Raw genomic sequence first — 9,001 nt, 5'->3', positions numbered from 1 at the left:
TTTTTTTTTTTCTAAGTCCTTCAAATCTTTTTGTTACAAATTTTTAGACAACAATGAAAAAACTAATTTAATTCATAACATGTGTTAAAAAAAAAGTTTATTAATTCATAGTACATATTACACTATTTAAATTAAGTTAAGAGGAATTATTAGTTGAAGAGCTCTTCTAGGAGTGAAAACATAATTTTGCTACATCAAGTAAGTCTCGTCCGACTCCTGTAGAGGGAGTCTCACTCTCTTTCAGCATTCCTTCATGGATGTTTAAGTTTACCTGTTGCTTAAGGAATCCCGCAGTAATCCACAGAAGAAGATGACCGAGGGCAGTCCTCGCGACATGAGGAGATACGCCAATCTGAAGATGATCAAGTAGCTTTACTAATAGGGCGGAGGGATCTTCGACAGACTCTCTCTGAGCTCGTCTCGATCTGATAATGTAACGCCAATCCACTTACTCCGGCTTTACTGGTGTAATTAGGAAGATCTCTCTTACCTGGTCAGCAATACCTCATTCATGTACATTTAGCAAGGAAAGCCAATTCTAAGAATCCTAAACCTAACATGTCGTCCACATTTTAAAATTAAATGAAGTCACACATGAGGAGGCGTATTGAGAGTGTGATCCCATGTTAGGGAATTAAGGCATTGCATAATAATTTAAAACATCTCGGGTCTCTCCACCCATTGCCAATTAATTATGGATTATATTATAACATTTACTAGATCATTGAAAGTTTGCTGATTAGTAATGCATACCAGTCTAATGACAGGACTCACCCCGAATTTCTCGAAACCCGAGACGAATCCTGTGGAAATTCCCGACATCACCCCGATGTCAGGCCCACTTCTAAAACTATATCCTTTTTCCCAAAAAGGAATAAGGGCACGAGACTTTCTACCGAAATTTCAGTAGAGTCTCCCCTGTAAATTGAACATTCCCCAAATTTCAACCTGCACAAAATTCACAATTTATATCCCAACAGGCAGCACGCACAATATAACAACACTCAATTCACATTAATGGCCTTCAGCCTTCCGATAATTCAAAGCAAACAACCAAGCACGCTATCAAGTCAATTAATACCATAAACAAGGCGAACAATAAATTCAATCAAACTTAAGAATGTCGAAGCCATCCACTACATTTAATTTTCTCAACATCCAACATACGAGGTTTTAACCTCCTAACACAAACACATCTCGTTCTCACTCAAATAGCAGGATCAACGACAAGGTCCGCATCATACTCAATAATACACAAGTAAAGTTTAACCTGCGGCTGCACCTAGGCACTACCCTAGGCTACCTACGTACCCTTACTGAGGGATCAAGCCACATGTAGTTCTTTAATACAAAATTTCCAAAACCATCATATCATCTCCCCATACGCCGGAACTACTAACGCCACGTATAGGGCCTGTCCGCAAGCCGGATAACCTACGACACGTGGGACCTCATCATCATATCACATAATCTCCTCATACGCCGGAACTACCAACGCCACGTATGGGGTCTGTCAACACGCCGGGTAACCTACGACACGTGTGACCTCAACATCATAACACAATATCTCCCCATACGCCGGAACTACCAACGCCACGTATGAGGCATGTCCTCACACCGGATAACCTACGACACGTGGGACCTCATCATCATATCACATAATCTCCCTAAACACCGGAACTACCAACGCCACGTATGGGGTCTGTCAACAGGCCGGATAACCTACGACACGTGTGACCTCAATATCATATCACAATATCTCCTCATGTGCCAGAAGTACCAACGCTACGTATGGGGCCTGTCCGCACGCTAAAAAACCTACGACACGTGGGACCTCATCATCATATCACATAATCTCCCTATACGCCAGAACTACCAACGCCACGTATGGGGTCTGTCAACACGCCATATAAATTACCTTAATATCGTATCACAATATCTCCCCATATGCCGGAACTACCAAAGCCACTTATGGGGCCTATCCGCATGCCGGATAACCTACGACACGTGGGACCTCACAATCACAGGGTGGTACTTACACTGTAATCAATATCTGGGGAGATACGTAGGGTAGTGCGTAAAGCACTTCAAACTGACATTCTAAACTCTTTTTATACCTAAACAATAAATTAATATCCAAATTCCACATAGCCAACTAACGATCAAGACATGTCACTACGGTCATTTTAATCCTCCTGGGAAGGTAAAACTACCTCGGGAGACTCACGGTCAACCAAGGGTCAAACTATCTCGTACTTGGTCAAATGGGCTGACGGGGCCCACAACCTTTGTTCTCTGATCCGAGAGTTCCTATAGGTTCTAAAAGGTTTAGGATATACGTCCTACAAGTTTGATCCGGATCGGACGGTTATTATGAACCTAACACTCGGGTTAGCATTTTCAGAGTATCCGGGACTCCATTTTACGATCCGTCGAATCCTATACAATCCTAAAGATGTCTAGACTAACATATATTGAAATGGAGTCGATCTAATGGTCCGAACATATCGAACCCGGATAATGCACAATATGCGAAATTCGTTCGATAGTCAAATGACATCCGAATTGGAATCCGAGCACACCTACACGCTCGTGAGGACTAGGAGAACACATTGGGATAAAAATGTACCTTTGCTACCCTGCCCACGTGCCGCCACACGGGCCTGCAATGCATGGGTGTCTAAAGCGATAAAGCTTTGCCGGAAAATCTCAGCATCTCGGGCCAAGACTTCTACCCTAGGTATAACACCTTATTTTGAGTCACTTTTGTTCTTGGGCCTACCCCAAAAAGTGACCAGAAGTGGCCGGAATTGGAAATCCAAAACCGGCTGAACCCTAAATCCAAAATCGAATGACTTAGGCTCAAAATGGATGCAATCCTACCCAACCATCAGCTAGAGCATGGAAAACAATTAGAAATCCATACCTTACTTGGCAAATTTGGAGGAGAAATGAGGGAGAACGAGCAGTTTGAAAATATGTGAAAACCGGCTCGTTTTCTACAGATTCCGGCTGTTGGAGGGGCTGACGGCGGCAGAGACCGGGTGGGATGAGAAAAGGAGGAGGTGGCGGTTCGAACAAGACCGGTCTCGAGGCCGGTCGTTGACGGTGGCGGCGGCGGTGGCTCTTGGAAGCCACGGCTGTGCAGAAAAAACGGAGGGGGAGGGGGCTACGCGCGCGGAGAGAGAGAGAGAGAGAGAGAGAGAGAGAGAGAGAGAGAGAGAGAGAAACCAGATTTATCCAACCCTTTTTGCAATATTTACGATTGTGCCACTGAGGGTATTTTGATCGTATCTCTCTCGTTACAACTCCGATTTAAGCCCACCATATGTCTATGAACTCATATTGCCGTGCTCTACGCAACGGTACAGTCGAAATACCCAAATTTCTTCCGGTCAAAAAGTCAACTTTAAACCTAATAAAAGATTCTATGGGCAAAAATGGTATTTTCTCTCAATAAATTAGTATTCACTAATTTATTTAGGACCGGGTCGTTACATCTAAGCCCTCAAATAGACCTTCCCCTTCTATGTGCAACTCTAAAGCCTCAATTAGTGTAGCATAACCAGGAAGACCCTACATAACGTAAAAGAAAATACAAAATGATTAATAAAAAAAGGAAAACTTGATTGAACAATTTCATTTGAAAAGCATATTGTAAACACAAAAGTCATGTGACAAATGAGATAAGAACATGTGTACAAAATAATATTTGTATGAAATGAATTTAGGGTTACAATCTCTATGGATATTATTTACAAAAGAAAAATCCTTTGATTTGATCTCCCACATGATTTCAAGGGTGGTAAGCATTTTATCTTGAATAGGAATTTGAGATTTGGTATTAAGGGCTGTCTCGGTTTGATCTCAAGCAGGTCAAGATAACGAATGGTGTCATGTGGTAGATACTCTTCGGCTTTAGCTGTGAAAGAAACGTATTGTAGTGCTTGGTGATTCTCCATGAGCTTGATGAATTATTAGGCTAGAGAGCTTTCTGATTTTTCGAAATGTTTGTAAGTAAGGTATTGAGTCATGGTTTGGAATCACCAATCTGAATCCCTTGATTTGTGGAATTTATTTACGATTTAATTTAATTTGGGTCAATTGATTTAATTTAGCTCTTAAACAAATCAAAATTTTTAATTTGAGGAAATTAACTCATGATTTAGGAAGATGACAAATTAAGAATAATTTACTCCTTTTTAGCATATGATTTGATTTGTTTATGGAACTCATAGATGCTGACATATGCGTCATCATTGGTGCCTAGCTTTATCTTAATGAGTCAAGTGCCACGGGTACTTTATATGGAACCGATAACTTGGACGAATAACCTTCGATTATTCAAAAAATCAAACTTTGAATCATTAATCACCAAAATTTTAATGTCTACACATATGATGTAAGCACTGAAAAATGAACAATTAAATTAATAAAGGTGTCTGATGACTTTAAACCTAATTTAAATTACTAAACCTCTCTAGTTAATAATTCTATTCAATGGCCAGGCTTTTCCATCATCTAATGGAAACGCCAAAAATAATGGAGGGCAAACTTTCACATCGCAAAGTATACTTGAGCCAGAAGGCAATCCAACAAGCACGTTAGACACAATCGAAGATATATTATAATTTCTATAGCAACAAAATCCAACAAAATCCAACGAAAATAGACTTTTCTTGATAACAAAATCCAACAAGCACGTTATCCGATATATATATATTTATAGAGATGGACTAATCATATTGACTTAAAAAATAACTGTAGTATTTATGACTCCCTAAACTAGAAAGTATGATTTGAGTTCAAATTTTATAAAGAGCTTCTAAAATAACTTTTGTGTGTTTTAAACTAAATTTTAACTAAAGAACAAGGAACATGATTGTAAATGCTATGAGTAGTTACTCTCTAAAAATACATTTTACTAAATGCACCAACTAATATTCCCAGAATTATCTTATCTAGGAATTATATCACAATCGCTCTAAAGCAATTCTCACGATACTTGCTAGACATGTGTACACGCGTTCCCAATGTATTCTCCAGTTGGAGGTTATTTTTGTCATTTTGCGTCTCCACCTAAACACCAACTTGACTGCAGAATGGATGAGAAGTGGTAGATTTTGACGCCGGGCTGCAAATTGGCGAAAAAAATTAGTACGAATCCTTAATTTTCTAAAAAAAAATAATAAATAAAGAAAATAAAACGAAACTTAGGTACAAATTCATGAGACAATAATCACCAATTAAGCCTATTTGTAAATTGCCAAACCTTGGTACAATAAGCTAGTCTCACAGTTCACAAAAGCATATTGCTTCTTGAGATGTGGTAAATCGCCAAAATCCATAAATTGCTTCACAGTCCTACTGTCGAAGGCCACGCAGGGTTACTATTTGAAGTTTTATATTTTTCAATGTAAATATGTTTTCTTATTTATCATTTTTTGTTCCCTTTGTGGAGATTATTTTGTTTGAGTACAGGTGCAGGTTTATGTTATTTGCTTGTTTTATTATCTACTGTGCATTTGGCAGTTGTTTCTAACAAAGTTTTTACAATCAGATTATTTTAGACCATCTCCAACATATGTCAAATTGACACATGAACATGAAATGACAAAAATTGAAGGTTAAGATTGCTCCAACTGAGTAATTAAATCCCACATGAATTTGAAGGCCGTAAGAGATATGTCAAAAATAACATATTAAAAAGTTTGATGTTAAATATTATTTTAATTAATACTTTTTTAGTCATGGACCTCATTATCATTTACTTTCTTTTAAAACTTTATACATTATATGGGTTTCATTTACTGTTAAAAATATAATAAAATAATAAAATATTTGTCATTTCGGGTGAAATCAAATTTTTTTCAAAATGTCAAATTGCCACATAAGTCTTCAATTTCACATTTTGCATTTGAAGAGATAGTTATTAGATGTAGGTTGACTGGGTTTTCGCATATTTTAATGCTTTTCTTCTTTTGATCTTGTTTTGTTTTATCTGTTCCCCCTGACTGGATCCAAGAAAGGCGTCTTTTAATTAACATTTCGCTAATGTTTCTTGATATTCACATTTGACTTATGGACGAATCTCATATGTCATGTTTACTTCGTTTTGAATAAAACATTTTCTCCAACCAAAAAAAAAATAAAAATATTGGAATATGGACGTACATGTGTCAAAGAGTATGTACATTTTAGTTTTACATACTACGAATAGGGAAATTCGTACTAGGATGTAGAATGGAGACTGCATCTGCTCTAACAAACTTAATTAAGTTCATACTTTCTACCATAAAATAAAATTAAGTGGTCCCATTTGTTTCTTGGTCATGAATGTCTTTGGGACCTTATAAATCCACAAAAAATACGTGTTCATACACCATGACTCGTATGAAAACAGACCTAAAAAACACGAAACATATGTGAGAGAAATATTGTTTTCATTTGTACTGGTGTGTTTCAAAAAGAAGTCGTCTCTCTCTAGTATTGTTTTTATTGAGAGTAGTCCCAAATATTTGATATGAATGGCCCGCTTTACATACAATGAGACAAAATTTCGATATTTATATTCAACCCATGCAATAAGAAAACGAAAAAATACGAATTCTATCTTTTGGGAATATCAGAGCCACTCTGCCGTGTGGTGCAAGTGTGTCGATGAGGACGTCGGGCCTCTAAGGAGGGTAGATTGTAACATTCCACATCGATCAACGGAGAGGGGGTGATGTGCCTTATATGTACATGCCCGCCTCCATCTAGCACGAGGCCTTTTGGGAACTCACTGACTTCAGAGTCATGGGAACTTCGAAGTTAAGCGAGTTGGGGCTAGAGCAATCCAAGGATGGGTGACCCACTGAGAAGTTGCTCGTGAGCTCCCAGAAACAAAAATGTGAGGGCAGAAGTTAAGAACGGACAATATCGTGCTACGGTAGAGCCGATCCCGAAATGTAACAGGGAATATATTCTTCCAGCTCGTTCTCAATATTCTTCCACGACTCATTGCTCTCGCAGCTTTGGCATTTTATTGGATTGTGAATTTCTAATAGGTTGGAGCTAGAATTATAAAACTTAGGGCCTGAAATATAAATATTAGTGCGAAAATTACATACATATTCAAAACTCTTACATATTAAAGCTAAATAATTTTCAGTTTTTCATGTGCTAATGTGTTGGACAGAGGTCATATACTTTGATTTGCGATTTGCGAGAACGTGAAGATGAAAATGTTCCAGATTGAAAAATTAGAAAACCTTACAAAAGCTTATAAGGTATTGGCAACGACATATGCATGTTGAGGGCTGTATACAAACCGTAGGAAATTCTTTTTGTTTTTTTTGGTACATAACGGGGCCAAGCGTACGAAATTCTTTTTCATTATTAAAAATCATGTAGTCTTCTGTACAAAAAAAGTAAATATAAAAAATGTAGTCAAATAGCCACAGTCCATCCCAAATTTGAAACAAGGTCACCCAATACCTATTGTACAACTCAAAAGCACACTTGAGCAAGCAAGCATGTCAGAAACATAGCAAAACTTTCCACTCTTTTTGTTTGTTGAGGTAATCTTCACTTAGTTACTAGGATTTTGTTTTGTTTTTTTAAAATCATAAATAAGTGTTTGGTGTTAACTCTTCTTGCCTCATAGTCTCCCCCCTATTAGGTGTATCATTTCTTGTTATAAATGTAATTCACTTGTGTTGTCGAATTTGTTTGTAATGTAAATCCAGTCCATTCCAATTTAATATCGTGGATTTGTTCTTGAGTGTTGGGCTACTTTTTCCATTGTCAATTAATTTTGTAGTGAAATCTTAACTTCCTTCAAAATGAAGGGCTTTTAATAAATCTACTCATTCTAACATGACATTTTATTAATAAAAAAATCATTAGAGAGCTTATTTAGAGAAAAGAATCATCAATTAGTCACTTGCCATTTTATAATTGGCACATACACCTATTATAATGGATTGATAACAATACATTGTAACGTTTGGTCATATTTTTGTGCTTTCATTTCAAACACTAATAAACCCTTAGGCTTAAGACAAAACAAAAATCTTACACTCGTGTTTGGGTAGAATTATCACTCAAAATAATTAGGGTTTAAACTGATATGCTTATTCTTCTCTCAAGGAGGAATATAATACTACATACGGAGTGGTTACAAATAGGAAATATGCGCAAAATCTCCTAATTCTACTTAAATTAGATAATTATAATAAAATATAAATTCTATTCCTAATAGGAACATTGACTCATGCCAATACCCCCTCTCAAGTTGGTGCATAGATATCGGTAATGCCCAACTTGTCAAGTGAGTCTTCAAATCGGGGCTTTGACACGGCATGGGTCAACATATCTGCAAGCTACTCTGAAGAAGGCACAAAAGGTATAGAAATTAACTTATGCTCTAGCTTCTCATTAATGAAATGCAGATCAACTTCTATATGCTTAGTTGGATCATGTTGCGTAGGATTGTTAGCAATTTCAAATGCAAACTAATTATCATAGTGGAGCTTTGTAGAAGCATTCGGTCTAAACCCAATTTCAGCAAGTAACCACCTCAACCACAATATTTCATAAACGCCTTGGGCAATCCCTCTGAACTCAGACTTTGCAGAGGACCGAGACACAACGTTTTGCTTCTTGCTACGCCACGTAACTAGGTTACCACCAACAAAGGTGAAGTAACATGATGTAGACGTCTATCTGTAATATTCCTTGCATAATCTGCGTCAGTGTAACCTTCTAGATCTAAGTGACCATTTTTCTTAAATAATAAACCTCTCTTAGGAGCAGACTTTAAGTAACTCAGAATACGCATCACAGCAGCCATATGATCTTCACTAGGTGAATGCATAAATTGACTAGCAACGCTTACAGCATAGGCAATATCAGGGCGTGTCAATGATAAATAAATCAATCTCCCAACTAACCTTTGGTATCTTTCTTTGTTATTTGGGACATGATCCACATAACACCAAGTTTATGATTCTCAACA

The sequence above is a fragment of the Prunus dulcis genome, chromosome 1 (assembly GCF_902201215.1).
Source record: "Prunus dulcis chromosome 1, ALMONDv2, whole genome shotgun sequence".
In the NCBI taxonomy this organism is placed as follows: Eukaryota; Viridiplantae; Streptophyta; class Magnoliopsida; order Rosales; family Rosaceae; genus Prunus; species Prunus dulcis.
The sequence above is the reverse complement of the archived record's forward strand: the minus strand, read 5'-3'. Positions refer to the sequence as shown.